At 40.6% G+C, this 16,626-nt stretch overlaps 1 protein-coding gene and 1 long non-coding RNA gene across 5 annotated transcripts in view; one reads left to right on the top strand and one right to left on the bottom strand.

The window, feature by feature from the left end:
* Positions 1-16,626, top strand: part of TSPAN5 (tetraspanin 5) — a 170,238-nt gene that overhangs the window by 87,780 nt on the left and 65,832 nt on the right. The window lies entirely within an intron of this gene.
* LOC144304392 (uncharacterized) overlaps positions 1-16,626 on the bottom strand; it is a 404,632-nt gene that overhangs the window by 330,046 nt on the left and 57,960 nt on the right. Inside the window, exon 4 of one of the 2 annotated variants that reach the window (XR_013371310.1) lies at positions 6,230-6,505. The exons of the other annotated variant lie outside the window; for it this stretch is intronic. This is a non-coding gene — a long non-coding RNA (uncharacterized LOC144304392). Of the gene's footprint in view, positions 1-6,229; positions 6,506-16,626 lie in introns of those variants that run through there. 2 annotated transcript variants of the gene reach the window in all.

Raw genomic sequence — 16,626 nt, 5'->3', positions numbered from 1 at the left:
TCACATGGCTTTTTTTTTTTTTTTTTTAATTTTTATTTATTCATGAGAGATACAGGCAGAGGGAGAAGCAGGCCCCACGCAGGGAAGCCCGATGCAGGACTCGATCCCGGGTCTCCAGGATCACGCCCTGAGCCAAAGGCAGACCAACCGCTGAGCCACCCACGCTTCCCTCACTTGGCTTTTTATCCAGGCTTGTACTACATGACTTCACGAGTTCACGCCTAGGGAGCCCCTGGCACGACCTGGCTCACAGAAGCGTTTTTTTGGTTGTTGTTTTTTTGTGATTGGACCACGTGACGACGGCATCCGTTTATGCCTGAGTTGGGTGCACAGGTGGGGCCTGTGTTCTGGGCTGGTGGAGAAGGAAGGAGAGAACACAAGGCCCTAGGCTGACCATTGGCAGCTGTGATTTACTCCGCAGAGATGTTGCTTGTGTGGCTTTCAAACAGCCCTTGGGTCCTTAGCAGCTTACAGTAAAGGCTGCAAAAAAGCTGGCAACTTCAGCTCCTGTAGGAAATTTGTAACTTCCCTACTTGAAAGCAGACTGAATCTAGCACAGAGCAGTGGGGTTGGATGTATATGAATGTCACCTCAACAACAGTATTTTCAACAGTTCCATTCCAAGAGGATTAAGTGAATTTGGGAAATCCATATATGGGGAAAATTTCTCAACCAGTAAATGGAGGGGTCTACTGTGTATCTGTATCCTCTACAATCCTCAGAGACCCCTGAAATGAGATGAAAAGTTGATCAAAATTTCTCATGCAAAAGTAGAAGAGCAAGAGATCCGATCCACATGGAGATTCTATCAGGAAGTAATCAAATAAATATGTATCTAAAATCCTATTAAAATGCTCAACAGTCATTAGAAACATGCAAATAGGGGCACCTGGGTGGCTCAGTGGTTGAGCGTCTCCCTTGGGCTCAGGTCGTGATCCCGGGGTCCTGGGGTTGAGTACTGCTTTGGGCTCCCTGCATGGAACCTGCTTCTCCCTCTGCCTATGTCTCTCTCTCTGTCTCTCATGAAAAAAATAAATAAAATCTTAAAAAAAAAAAAAAATATAAGCATTTTAAAATTTAGTTGGCATGTAAGAATTGAATGTTCCTGTGATTTTAATAAAAAAAAAAAAATCTCATTGCACAAGGGGAGGAAAAAACCCAAGTGTCAAAAGGAAAAATGCCCTTTATCTACTTATGCAAACAGTCCCTTGTTCCTGGCTGTCACAAAGGACATGACGAGCCATATTGTGCAGGGTCCAAGGTTCATGAGAAGCAGGTTTGTAAGTGGCAGGTAGAGGGAAAGTGATTTATGTTCCATGAAAATTCATTCAGCGGTTGTAGCACTCCCAGGGCATCTGACGCTTAAGGGAGCCATTGTCTTAACATTGGGGGACCAAAAGGCTTCAGTTACTGAAGGGGGCTGGTTTGGGATAGCCATATCCTGTCTCCCTTTCCAAGGAAGGGCAGGAACAAGTTTGTCCAGGGTTTTTTAAAGAAGAAATTCTTGTGCTTTCTCATCTAGTTACAGTAGAAATTAAAGTAGAACCTTAAACATTAGGAACACAGTCAATTTTCATGTCAGGATCCAAGCAAATGGTGGAAGTTAAATCAGATACAAAATGTGTACAAAATGTGTGAATGTTATTTACTCTCGTTTAGTTGTTGAGAAAAGAAATGAATGGCTGGCTATGAGGTTAGGTGTGAGGAGCAGTCATTAGTAATGGATAAAAGGGCTCAGAGTGAGATTAACTTAGATGACCCATATTTAGCTTCTGCTTTTATTTCATTCCGTTTGTTTTTTCATTCATTTAAATTAACTGCCAGAATTGCATTTCTCAATATGTAGAACAATGGTCAAGAAGTGTTTTTGTGTTTCATAGTAGACCGTTATTTTTATTTACGTGACTCGGAAAATAATAATGAAATTTTACATACAACGGCATAATTCTTGTCAAAGATTTTATTTTGGGGGCCAGAAATTAAGAATTTGATAGAATGGCTAGAATTTGTTTTCTCAAATAACACGTAAACTGTATATATCATTTAGGCTTCTAATACTTCTTAAAAAAAAAAAGATTTTATTTATTTGAGAGAACACACAAGGGTGGAGGTGATGAGCAGAGGGCAAAGAAGCTCAAGTAGACTCTGTACTGAGCACAGGGCCAATGCAGCCCCCATCCCAGGACCCTGGGATCAAGTACCTGAGCCAAAATCAAGAGTCAGTCACTCAACCGACTGGGCTTCTGACACTTCTTTTGACTTTTTGGTTGTTTGAAAAGCCTAGAAGGGAGGCGGCAGTGACAGCAGAAGGAAAAAAAAATAAGTGAAATTGTTGCCTGTTGCTTCAATATGGTGTGATAACTGTCTTCCTTTTAATTTTGTCATAAACTTTTTTGAGCATCTGCCTGGACCAAGAAGTGCTTATTGGTCCTAGGCCTCAGAAAGCTGATAGTTTAATACTAGTTTTCGTCAGCCTTCACACCACCAGGTTTGGGGCCAGCGAATTCAAAGCAGGGGCTGTCCTGTGCCCAGTAAGCTGTTTAGCAGCATCCCTGACTCCACCCACTGGATGCCAGCAGATCTCCACCTCCTGTGTTGTGACAACCAGAGATGTCTCTGCACATCGTGCTTCTCCCCCAAAGGACATTTGACAGTCAGCCCCGTTTCAGAACCACTGGTTTGATACTGTGTGTACCTCGCTGCAGAAACTCCGCATTCTGTGCCATTATAGGGCTTCAGTTTTTATGTTTATTTCTAGTTTTGGAAAAGCCATTTGAGAGTGCCTTGAAGGGGTGCCTGAGTGGCTCAGTCAGTTAAGTGTCTGCCTTTGGCTCAGGTCATGATCTTGGGGGTCCTGGGATCGAGCCCCAAGCAGGCTCTCTGCTCATTGGAGAACCTGCTCTTCCCTCTTCTGCTGCCCCTCCCACTCCACTCATGTTCGGTCTCTAGCTTTCTCTCACAAACAAACAAATAAATAATGAATCTTTTTTTAAAAAATGCCCTGAAGTTACTTTTATCCTAGTCTCCGAATGCTTGAAGGCAGGGGGAGAACTGTTGTCTGTGTCTGGGTGACCCTGTAGGTGTAGGGGGGTTTCATCATCTCCAGCAGCATTTTATAAAGAAAACAGAGCCCTGGAACATGAAGCCAAAGGAAGACCCCTGAGATCTTCATGAGAGAGCAGGGGGAGAACTTTGCAGGAAACTCCTGATATTCCCTGTAGCAATGGAATTGTTGAGACTAGGAGAGGTGTAGGGGTTAGTAAAATTGTGACCTTCACTGAGGGGGTATAGAACAGTTTTGAAATGATGCCTAACAGAAAGAGGTTTGCTTTGTCCTTTTTCTCCCTCACATGCTTTCTCCCTTTTTCTTCTCTTTCCTTCCTCTCACCTCTGCTTGTTTTGGAGGAGCTCTTTTGGCAAACCTGTTGCTCATCTATGCAATAACTTTGCTGAATTAGAAAAAGATGCCCTTCCCTCTGGTTTCATTACAGGTGTCTACCAGAGAAGTAACGTGGCAGTTGTACAAAACTGCAGCGACCCAGAGCCACTAGAGCTCTGGAAGTTGTGCAGTGTACAACTTGTATAGCAGTTGTGGCCGTGTTTGGACAATTTTCTTTATTCCCAAGACATTGGCTATCACCTGAATGCCGCTGATTCTCCCGTTTTTGACCTTAGACCAGAACTTTTTCTGGAGCATTGTGCCTGCATGTCCAACATTTCCTCTTGGAAAACCCTCTTGGAAATTTCCTCTTGGAAAACCCTCAAGCATCCCCAGTGGAACAGATGCAAAATTGGATTACTGCCGTTTTCTCCAAAGCTGCTTTTCTTTGTATTTAAGTCCTCTTAGACTCTTTTTTTCTAGATATGTAAAATCACAAGCCTCTGAGCGCTCCCCTATAGTTCCTGAATCCTGTTATTTACCCCCACTCCCCTCTTGTTTCAGTGTTAGCCTCCTATCGTCTGAGGCCTGGGCCCTTGCAGACATCTCTTAAGGCGCCTCTTCTCTAGGGTCATCGCTCCTTCATGCCCCTTTCAACTAGAGTGCTCTTATAAAATGCAAATCTGAAGTTGTCCCCATCAGGACTCTCTGATTCCTTCTCCTTTCTCATTCCTGCCTCCTCTGCGGCCTTATTTCTAACCTTACCTCCCGCCCCAAATCTTCGGGCATTCCCAATGTGCTGAGTGCAGGCCCTGTTCCAGGCCCTTGGAGATTCAGCAATGAATAAAACCAATTTCTTGGGGCACCTGGGTGGCTCAGTGGTTGAGTGTCTGCCTTTGACTTAGGTCATGATCCCGGGGTCCTGGGATCGAGTCCCGCATTGGGCTCCCTGCAGGAAGCCTGCTTCTCTCTCTGCCTATCTCTCTCTCTCTCTCTCTCTCTCTCTCTCTCTCTCTCTGTGTCTCTCATGAATAAATAAATCTTAAAAAACAAACAAACAAAAAAACAAAAACCAAACAAACCAGGTCCTTGCCCTCCTCGAACTTATCTCTAGAACATTGAGGTATTTAAGCCTTTGCTCGCCTTCTTCCTCTAGGATGCCCACCCACGGCTCATCTGCCTGGACCACATCTGCTGGAATTTCAGGACTCAGCTACAAGGTCACAGTCTCTAAGTCTCTAGCAGAGTTAGCACTCCTCCTTTTTAAAGTCCTCTTTGCATCCTGAACTTCACTACTCCCCTGGAGTTGGGCCTCGCCTTCCTAGGCTTTGTGCCCTGACACCTTAAGCATACTTGCCTAGCACTTAGTAGTTGATTAATAAACATTTATTGAATGAAAGGTATACAAGGATGGACACTTTTCTGGATCTTGTCCATATCTAATATTCCTGTCTGCTCATGCTCTTTACTCTGCCAACAATATCTGCCTCTATACCCCTCCCATCCCTTAGGAGCCACTGATTCTGTTCTTAAAAATGTCCTTATTGTGAACTCTGGCTAATTCATTTCCTTGATTGCCCTTTAACAGAACGAATTGCTTTTTTCACTATTTTGGTAGCATCTATTCAATTAATATTTGATTAATACTTAGTACCTACTATTGGCCAGGAGTTGTGGCAGGCTCTAGGGATATGAAAATGGAGAGCATTTTGTTCCTGCCTCACTGTGTGCTTGGCCAGTGGCCAGCTGCCCCGTGGCAGCAGGGTTGAGGGACCCAGGCCCCTCCCATATGGCTCTGCTGACCTCATTGTGCTTCACTGTATGCGGAAGGGAGGAAAAGAGGGCATGGAGCAGACATGCCTGCTTCTGAAAGGTTTGCCTCAGGAGTGACACATAACACTTCTTTTACATTCCACTGATAAAGACAAGTCACAAGACCACCCCAAACTGCAAGGGCAGCTAAACGTGTGGTCTTGCTGGGTGCCCAGTGCAGTTCTGGTACACAGCTAGCAAGCCCAGCCAACATGCCCTGTTATAGTGGTTGCAAACTGTGTTATTATTAGTTGCCCATGTATAAGTTATCTTTGTTTAGAGTACTTTCACCCAAAATACTTTTATGACTTGTTCCCCCATTTCATTTAAATCTCAATCTCCTCAGAAAGTCTTCCAAGTATAAGGTGACCCAATCTAGAAAAACTCCCCCTCCCCTTATTATGCTGCTTTTTTTCCCCTTAAGTACCCCAGTTGCTCCTCTATGGTTTTTGTCTCCCCGTCTCACCTCCTCATCTCTCCCCGCCCACCCCTAATGTAAGTGCCAAGAGGACACAAGGTTGCTTTTGCTTACTGCTCTGTGTACAGAGGTTGGAATAGTGCCTGGCACTTCAAGGATTATGAACTCCTTGAAGGCAAGGGTTTGTCTTTCACGTTTCAGTAAATATTTGGTGAGCAGTGCCCTTTGTGAGGCAGGCACTGAGGGCACATGGCGAGGAAGGTATGGGCCCCTGCCTTCCTATATGTTCTATTTGATATCTCTTTCAGCTTCATTCTCTTGTACTTAGCATTTAGAAACATTTAAATGTATGTTTGTGGAGGGTAGAAAAATTCATTAACAGCGTACTTAGAAAATCTCCCTGTAGAGAATATATTACTCAGTTTTAGGAGATTGTGATAATTCATGTAAAAGATTTTGCAGATTATGGGGAAAACTTGGATGAAAATCTACCCTGCTCTGCCTCAGCCTTTGAAAAAGTCTGCCTCTAAGTCACTCTCTTCATTGCTAATAATACCACCAGTCGGGGGGACACTTGAATAAAGAGGCATTTGTCACCAAATGGTAAATTAGAAGTGTGTCTTGTTATCTGGGTGGAATCCATAGTCATTAAGCAGCGTTGGACTAAATCTGATTAGAATTTAGAATCTTCTTGGAGACGGATGGAAATGCGTATCTGTTTGCAAAAAATAGCTTTTTCCACCTTAAGATGTTATGGATTAGGAAAAGATTAAAATTAATTTTAAGGGTATGCTCGTCTTTGAAGTGTTTGGTTGTGTGCTGATGGAAGTTCTTCAGGGAAAGGACGTCTCAGAAGCAGGGAGTAAAAACAGCTCAGTGCAGTCCATCAAGGCATTCTGTGTGGAGGAAAAAATAACCAAAATGCATGTTGGTGTTTTGTTGGCTATACCAGTTGGTTGGCTTAAGTTTCAACTTTCTACCAATTGTGAAAATTTAGCCTTAATTTAAAGAGCACTTGAACGTTCAGTTTCTGTCTGAGGATATGGGGACCAAAGAACATAGCTCTGGCTTGTCTGTAGGTACGGTTTTTGCGCATACAGAAGAGCTTTTATTTATTTATTTATTTATTTAAATACCTTTTTTAAAAATTTTTATTTATTTATGATAGTCACAGAGAGAGAGAGAGGCAGAGACATAGGCAGAGGGAGAAGCAGGCTCCATGTACCAGGAGCCCAACGTGGGATTCGATCCCGGGTCTCCAGGATCGCGCCCTGGGCCAAAGGCAGGCGCCAAACTGCTGTGCCACCCAGGGATCCCCAGAAGAGCTTTTAGAATGTACTTAATCATGTTTGAAGTATTTTTTTTACTAGTGAATATTAAAGTAATTCAAGCAAAATCAGTATCTAATGATGGTAAAAAAAAAAAAGCTTCAAGTGTTCAAGAAAATGGTGTGTATGTAATAATTTAGCATATATAAATGTCTAAATTCTCTTGTGAACTCCTCGTCAATTCTTTATTATCGTATTTTTACTCATATTTATAAATTTTTCTTCCTTTCTGGTTAAGGACGGGGATAAATAAGGATAGATTTAAAAACTTTCCCCCTCATTATAACATCGCCCTATTAGGTTGTTAATGCCAGCAACATTCATTTTTGAATATCTGGTCATGTTTTGCCATTTGTACATATTATGTGTACAGTTATTCTTTATGATTTCCAGATCTGACAGGCTGGGAAGGGAGAGTGTAGCCTGATAGAAATCCTACCAAAACAGCAATGCCTTTTTGTGGCAGGGGATGTAGGAGGGACATTGTCTTACTGTCTGTTGATGCTCTTGGCGTTTTTGAAGGGCTTGTTTGCATCTGTATGTTGCTGCATTGTGTTCAGGAAAGGAAACATGTAAGCCAGAAAGAGTACAGGTTTGAGGCAAAGAGGCTTGGGTTAGAATTCTGCTCTGCTACTTACTCTTTGATGGAGTTGTTTCTCATTGCCGATTCTGTGTCATCCTTATCCAAGTGAGGACGTTAACAGGACCTACCCCACAGGGTACTGGGAGTTTAAAGGAGAAGACCTATGGAGACTCAGCACAGGGTAGGTGGGGACTCTTGTCCTTGCTTATGCTCTGCTGCTGAGAACAAGGATTGGAAATTTTCAATTTGTGTCCAAATAACAGCCTGAAAAACCTAGCTGTTTCTCAGACTTAGGCCTGTTCACAGTCTGATCCGCTTGCCCACGTTGGATTTCCAATGACTTCACTCTTCTCTGAGGCTTGGTAAGTGTGAACAGGTGGTCAGCAACATGGAAGGCTCAAGGGAAGCTAGGAAAAGCTAAAACTAAATATCAGAATTGAGAAACTGCCTTTCTGGAGTGTTTGGATGACAGGGGTAGGGAAGGGGGGGGGTGGGTAAATACAAACAAAAAAACAACAAAAAACCCTACCACTTTTAAAAGTACTTTGAAACATTCTCCATATGTTAAACAGGAGCCTGAGCAGAGGGAGTAGATGGATCCCTAAGGTTACCTGCATACACGTGTGGGGACACACACACAGCAGCAGTGCATAGGCCACTTACCCTCGCTTCTCTGCAACTTTTAAAGCTTTCTGTTTAATCTCACTCTGGCATTTGGTCGGTCTGAACTTAAATTTGCCAGCATGGAGATTGAGATCCAGGGGTAATGTAAAACATGCGTTTTAATTGCTAATTTCATTAAAAATTAGTTTTTTAAGCTTTTTTTTTTTTTTTTTTTAGGTTTTTAGTTGTCTAGTCTTATATTCCATTAGAATTTGAAATGCTTTTAATTTTTTCAGTGGCTTTTAAAAATTGGAGTAGTCTACCAGTGTGAAATTTTAGAGAGAGAAAAAAATTTTTTTAGATTGCTTTAAGGAGAGGAAATCTTAAGCAGGTTCCACGCCCAGTGCAGACCCCAACTTGGGACTCGATCTCGTAACCCTGAGATCATGACCCGAGTGAGCCAAAACCAAGAGTCAGGCACTTAACTGACTGAGCCACCCAGACACCCCCCCCACCCTCGTTTTTTTTTTTTTTTTTTTTTTTTAAGATTTTTTTATTCTCAGTTCTTTGAGACAAACATACCTTTTATTTATCGTTAGCCTTCTTTCAAACTGCTGTGTTTTTTTTTGTTTTTGTTTTTTTTATTTATGATAGTTACAGAGAGAGAGAGAGAGAGGGAGGCAGAGACACAGGCAGAGGGAGAAGCAGGCTCCATGCACCAGGAGCCCGATGTGGGATTCGATCCGGGGTCTCCGGGATCACGCCCTGGGCCAAAGGCAGGCGCCAAACCGCTGCGCCACCCAGGGATCCCCTGCTGTGTTTTAAAGTTGGTATTTGAGTGATCAGTAAAATAGCCCCAACCCCAAAGAGGATTCTAAAGTGGGTTCCTGTGTCCTACTCAGGGACATAGCTGACTAAAAAGTCTTGGTAAATAAAACCCTTACTCCTTTAGCCATGTGGGATGACTGATACATTACAGTGTAAGCTACTACTTATAACTATGGTGGGGCTCCTGGGAAGGGAGGTGACCCCTTTCAACATTTATTAAATCTGATATTTTGGAGCGCCATGCAAACCTCACATCTCAATATATTTGATTTTTTAAAAATAAAATAATTCCGTTTTAGGGGCTCCTAGGTGGCTCAGTTGATTAAGGGTTCACCTTCAGCTCCCTAGGGTCCTGGAATCAAGCCCCAGGTCATTGGGCTCCCTACTCAGCAGGGAGCCTGTCTCTCCTTCATCCTCTGCAGCTCCCCCTGCTTGTGCTTGCTCTCTCTCAAATAAATAAAATCTTAAAAAAAAAAAAAAAAATCGTTCTATTTAGTAAAGAAATTGAGAAAAGAATAAATAAATTTAAATAGAAAATTTTAATTTTTTCTCTGTATTACTGTTCATACCTCTTCATCTGTTTTTTATGAAGTCATCAGAAGATCAGCTTAGACAGGAACTTTGGGTCCTGATTGCCTGCTGAGAAAGATTCTGTTCTTATCTGCAGTGACTGACTCACAATTTCTGAAGAAAGATCTCCAAAGTACTATCACTCTTCCTTTCAAATTAAAGTTTATAATCCTATCTGCAGGGGCTGCATAGCAATGAGAAAATATACTCTGGAAACTTTTCTTCCTGTCAGATGAAAGCACATGTTCTAATAACCCTCATCATACACACACACACACACACACACACACACACACACACACACACACACACTTTTTAATTACAAGCTTAGATAGAAAAACATAAAGGTTGAAATCTTTCTGCTTCACTAACTAAAAAATATGTAATGGTGAATACTAGGGGATGAATAGATTCACCGTGTTACAGAAATTGAGTCCTGGGTGCTGCAGGGAAGGGGGTGGGGGTTGCCAGAGAAGGCTTTTATAGGAGATGGTACATCCCTTACCTCTGGATGCTTGACCACTGCATTAAGAGCTGGGTTTCCCAAAATTGTGCCATGAAACCTATCCCTGGAGATGTACCCCCCCCCCCCCCCACTCCCAATACACACACACCCTCATACAGTTTTCTGGTCAGAGAAGTTTGGGAAATGATGTAAAATATCCTCATCACTGTGCACATTTAAGAAGTTCAGCCATAAGGGAACGTGTTTTACCTTGGCATTCCTAAGCTGGCCAAGGGATTGTGGCACAGAGCTAGCTTAACATGTACCCACACTCTTGACTGTTCTTTGTAGGGACTTGGTGGAACTGGCCGTCAGTAGAAAACACTTTGGGGAATTTTTCTCAGGGGCTTTGGATTTACATTTGTCAAGAAGTAAGGTGATGCTGGTCAAATTTAATAGCATAGGAGGTACTATTGCTACCTGAGAGGGGTGTAGACAAGAATGAGCTCATTTTAGACTTGTGTTTTGGGGCTGATACTGCTAGAATCTCTTTTGTTTTAGTTCAGCCTACAACACCAACATCGGAGCAACAATGAAAACAAATTTTAAAGATGGACAGAACTTTTGTCAGCACGTTTCTACGTTGTCTGTGTGTACATAGAAACAGATATCAAACTCAAAGTTATTAAAATATTTCTGAGTTTTAGATTTATAAAAAAGTTTCAAAGATAGTACACAGTCCCTTTTTACCCGGCACTCAGTTTCCCGTCTTAACAGCTTATATGTTAATATAGTACATTTGTTCCAATTGATGAATTGATCTCAATACATTATTATTAACTGAACTCTGTACTTTATTCAAATTTCCTCATTTTTCCCTAGTGTCCTTTTCTATTCCATGTTTTTTTTTTAATTTTTTAAAAATTTATTCATGGGAGACACACAGAGAGAGAGGCAGAGACATAGGCAGAGGGAGAAGCAGGTGGTGGGGAACCCGATGCGGGACTGGATACCAGGACCCTGGGATCTCACCCTGAGCCAAAGGCAGATGCTCAACCGCTGAGCCACCCAGGTGCCCCTCTAGTCCATGTTCTCATGCAGGATACCGCCTTACATTTAATCAAAATGATTTCTAGGCTTCTCTTGTCTGTGAGAGTTTCTCAGACTTTTTTTTTTGATGACCTTGACAGTTTTGAGATGTACTGTTCAAGTATTTTGTCAAAGCTTCTTAAGTAGGATTTGTCTGATATTTTTCTCAAGAAACTAGGGTTATTGGTTTTGCGGGGGAAGACCACAGAAGTAAAGTGCCATTTTCGTTCTATCAGGGCTACCTACTTTTATCAAGATGATTTATATTGTTGATACTGGGCATGGCCACCTGGCTGATGGAGGGTCTGTCAGGTTTCTCCACCGTCAAGTCACTCCCCATCCTGCTTCTCCCACACTAATGGTCTTTGGAAGGAGGTCACTATGCACAGCCCAAAGTTCAGGCATGGGGAGTTATGCCCCTTCTCCCATTGAGGGTAGAGTATATGACTTGGAATGCTCAAACATATTTCTAAGTGTGTGACTTGAAACACAACTTGTATGGTAGAGTGGTTGCTGTCATATTCTTTACAGTTACCTACAAACTAATCCTGAAGGACATTTTATTCTAACTAAGAAGGAAAAGTAAGCTTCGCAAATTGAAGCCACCCAGCCTTGATCAGAATTTGTACCCCTGCCAGTGTTTGTCCTTAGCAGCATGCCAGAAGTTCCAGATGCTGCCCTCTGTTTTTTCTGTGTCAAGATTTAATCCTGTTTGTGCGTTTTTTCTGCTTCAGTTGCATTAGTGACATTTTTGGAGACCACAGACCTGTTTGTACTGTTTATGTTACTGTCAAGTGTGTACTCTGTTTAGAAAAGTGTTATTATGATAAAACTATTTTAACATCTTTATGTATTTTAAGGGCATTACTACCAAAGACATTCTTTCCATGTCTATTGATTGGCTTTGATCTTGTCACCCCCAACAAGAGTATATAAAGATTTTCTGTGTAGTCAACTTGAAGGTTACTTCATATTTGACATTTGTGCACATTATAATACAATGTGGTGGTAGGGATCATTCTGCTTTTTTGGTTCTTTCAGAATATTGGTATAATTTTAAATAAATTTATTATCTAAAAATAGCCATTCAGTTACTTTTTGATAATTATCAACTTGGTGAGAATTAAATTTCTTGATATATATATTAATATATATATATTTCCTCCTTTACATGTATATATTGGTTATATATATAAATATAGGTTTCAAGGTTATATATATATAAATATAGGTTTCAAGGTTTTATATATATAAATATAGGTATAAAGGTTATATATATAACCTTTACATATATATAGGTTAGAAATATTTTTCAAGATTTTTTATATATGTGATGAAAAAATGTCTTTTCCTTACCTTTGGCCAAGAGTAATAATAATTGGACTTTAGGAGAAGACTTCCCTTACGGTAGTGCTTGCACTCACTCCTCCAACGCAGCAGGGTTTTTTTTGTGTGTGTGTGTGTGTTTCAATCCAGCAGTTTTATTGCTAAACATGAATAATGGCCTATCCCTAGCCACAGAAGAAAAAAATGGGTTAATAGAAATAATTTTTCAGTTTCAAATTTTTCTCCTGTCAACCTTTCTGAAGCTTTTGGCACCAGCTACCACATCCTGCCGGTGAGCATTAGCAGACGTGAGTGAAGGAATGAGTAGCAAAAGACAATTAACAGAAGAACTCACACAATAGGTCAAGAACTGTCTCTGTATTATTTTGAACACACACGTTTAGCCTGTGGTTTTACATGGCACTCATATCCTGCCCTTTCTGCCAGAAAAATTGTTCATAATAAGTATTTCAGAATTTCATGTTTTTCCTCAATGGGCATCTCCGCTTCCAGGTGTTCCATCATCTGGGCAAGTTTGAAACCCACTGTACTGATGAATAAGAGGCAATTAGGGAGCCTCCAGGAGCTTCCTGAGACAGGAAGGCATGGGTCATCCTAAAGTTGTGTAATAATTGCCTGTATATCCTTCTGCAGGAAGGATAGAATTGACTTTCCCACCCACAAATTTGGCATGAAATTTCTCTGCATCTCAGGCCAAGGCTGTGTGGAAGGATTATGAAGTTCCCCAGTGGGTTGGGCTGTAGGTGGAGATACCAGTCCAGTGCTAGAGAGCTAGTCCTGCTAGAGAGGGAGGGTGAGTGTGTGTGCTTGCACAAGAGTGCAAATGCCTGAAGTGATTTTTCCAGCGTTTTCACAGGAAGAAAAAAAATTAATAAGATTGCTTTTATACTTAATAACACCTATTGGTGTGGTAGATCTTTTTTCTTCAGAAGGGTAGGTGAGAATGCTGAGAAGCTGTTAGTGTATTATTTTGTCATCAACATTGTGATGGGGCTGGTAGTGGTGGTGAATCAAGCAAGGTACATGAAAGCAGTCTGAAAATAGAATTTTAATTGTCTCAGTACAAACTACTTCCCAAGGTTTAACTACTTTCTTTTTAAAAAATCTGTGTATTATAGTACTTGGCAAAAAATGTTCAAGGTGAGGTGTTATTTACTCATTCAGCCAGTTTGCTTCCGAACACTTAATGAAGTGCAAGATGTGCTGGGAAACATCAGCAGATAAATATGGTCTCCATTCTCGTGAAGTGTACATTCGAGTAAGGGAAACAGTTGAAAAATGACTACAGATATAATTAAGAGAGAATTTCAGGATGTGGGAAGGTGAAGGGGGAAATCAAGTGATGTAGTAAACACTAGCAAGGGTGAGCAGAAAAGACTTCTCTGAAGGAGTGTCATCTGAAGTGAGCCCCTGACTGATGACAATAACCCATCCTCTCACAGAGGAGAAGGAAGAAATTCAGTTAGCATGGTGGTTGAGGTGGAAAATTGCTTAGTGTGGTTAGAGAGTAGAAAGTAGTCTTGGATGACTAGAGGGAAAGATGCGAGGTGAAATTGAAGAGGTGGTAGGGAAAAATATGGAGACTCCCGTGAGTCATGGAGCATGATGTGCCTACAGAAAAGTTGCTCATATGGGTGGATTTTCACAAATCGAACATACCTGTGTAGCCAGCATCCAGATTAAAAAAACAAAACAACAACCTGAACCTCTCCAGTACCACTGGGAAGCATTGTCTTGGGGCTCCTGGAAGCTAGAGCTCACCCACATTGTTAGTCCCTTGTGTTTATGGTCTAATTGCATTTTAGGATCTTGCTTTGGGGAAACTTGTAGTTTTTATAGGCTGTGTCTTTTGTAACCATCTAGCAGCACACATGGTATTTTTCTATGAGATTTCATAATTTGTATCCCCCCCCCCACCTCCAACCCTCACCATGAACATACATATGGGATTATTTAGTAAATAGGACACCTATCTATTTTCTAAAAAACTTCTCTTTAGAAAACAATAATTGTCCTTTTAGAGGATTCTCATATTTGTGGATCTGTCCTTTAGGTCCACGCTGAAACTTTTTGTTTTCTTTCAGAATTTATGCATGTTAATAGAGTTTATATTTTCTGTGGTAATGGAATATTTTAGGGTTTGTTGCCTCATTATAGTTAGCTGCTTTTATAAGAAGCCTGCAGGGCCATTTTACCAAATTTAAGCTAGAAATAAATTTAAGCTAGAAATTAAAGATAATATAGTAATTTCAAATAGCTTTGTGTTCAAGATGAGATTTTAAAGTTATTATTCCACAGTGAATTTTAATGATTATTGTATACAATGACATTTATGGATGTGCAGTAACTGAATGAATATAATTAGTACATTAGATTATGGATTTGTAATGTGAAATTTGAACTTTTTAATAAGCTTTCTCCATAGTGGTTCATGCTGTGAACACACAAAGTAAGACACTGAACCTCACTAAATCATAGCAGGGCTTTTGGAATCAGTAGGCTCATGTTTCAAATCAAGATGAGTTTCAAATTTTCTAAAAACACAGCTAAAAAGTTGAAAGGCTGTTACGTAACTAGATATTTTATATCCTTTTGGGGAATTGGGATGAGATGTTTCTTTTTATATTGTAATGAAAATTTTACTTTTGATGGGATCAAGTATAAGATAGAATTAAACTTACACTTTGAAAAAAAGTTGTTGATTATAAGACCTTGTTACTTGTTAGCATTTAGCACATCACCAAAAATGCTTTTGACATTTTCTTTGGGAGACTTTTGGAGAAGAACTAGCTGAAGTCTGAAATTTGGTTTGGCCCAAACTGATGGTTAGTCGTTTTGACCCTCTGATCTGCTGATCCCAAGAAACTTTCTGGAAACCTACCCAAAAATATATAAATGACTTTTTCGCCATGTGAAGTTTCTTTTAGTGAGAGCATATGAATAACTTCCTAATGAAATGAATCCCTTCTTACAACATTTTGAAAGAGAAGCATGTTATTTTCAATCTGTATCCTGTTATCTTTTTAAAAACTCATTCTTTTTCCATCATCAAGATAATATGATCTGGATGGTCATCAATTTGGGAATGATGCACGATTCTTTTCGTTCGAATTTTCTGTAATACCGCCACCTAGGGATAGTAATTTTTAAACTGTCTAGTACTTCATGTATTGTTTTCACTTCCTTTAAGATGCATTTTAGTGTTTTAGCCTGGACTTTAATCCCCCCCCCCCTTGGAGATTTAGCATTTAGCCCTAAAATGCTATCCTACTGGCTTTAGCTTTTATTTAATTTACTCAAATACATTTGGACAACAAATCAGATAATTTTACACTAGTGATGTTATTTAGCAGTGCATTTTGCTTACTGTTCCATTTTAAACTTTTAGCTCATAAGAGTTTTTAATATAAATACACATTAAAGGAAATGTTGAAAATCCATACCTTTAAATAATGGCCATTGTTTTGCTAACTGTGGCATTGTTATAGTGGCATCAAGTAAAGTAACAGTAAATGAGTCATTCATTTTATTTATTTTTTAAGTTTTTTTATTTCTTTAAATATTTGTTTATTCATAAGAGACAAATATTCATAAGAGGCAGAGACATAGGCAGAGGGAGAAGCAAGTTCCTTGCTGGGAGCCCAATGTGGGACTTGATTCCAGGACCCCAGGATCACAACCTGAGCCGAAGGCAGATGCTCAACCACTGAGCTGCCGAGGTGGCCCTCATTCATCATTTTAAATCTTTCACATTGTGTGACAACCTAGTAAATTCCAGGCACTCCTTGGAAAGCGAACTAGTTACAGGGAAAGGATGGAGAAATACAGAACTCAAATTTACTGTGTAATCAATGCAGTTTGTGAAGTTGGGGTTTATTAGCTCATATACTTGAAAAGAGCTTCAACCACAGCTATATCCAGTGACCAAATCATGTCATAGGAATCTGTTTCTTGACTTTTCCTTCTCTTGGGTTGACTTCATTCTCAGGGGATCCCCATATGGTTTTAAGATGGCCCCCAGCAATCCTTGGGGGCCACCTTTCCTACCTTTTTAATTACTAGCAAATGAGAGTTTCTCTTTCCAAATACTCAAGTAGACGTCTCACTATTGGGTCTCATTGGATTAGCTGTGAGCATTTGCTATTCCAAAAGCAGTCATGGTGGTGGATGAAATGTTTTGCTTACCAGGTTGGGTGATGTGACCCCTCCTACCTCACCAGCGTA

This window comes from Canis aureus, chromosome 33, assembly GCF_053574225.1.
Source record: "Canis aureus isolate CA01 chromosome 33, VMU_Caureus_v.1.0, whole genome shotgun sequence".
In the NCBI taxonomy this organism is placed as follows: domain Eukaryota; kingdom Metazoa; phylum Chordata; class Mammalia; order Carnivora; family Canidae; genus Canis; species Canis aureus.
This window is presented reverse-complemented; position numbering and strand designations above follow the sequence as displayed.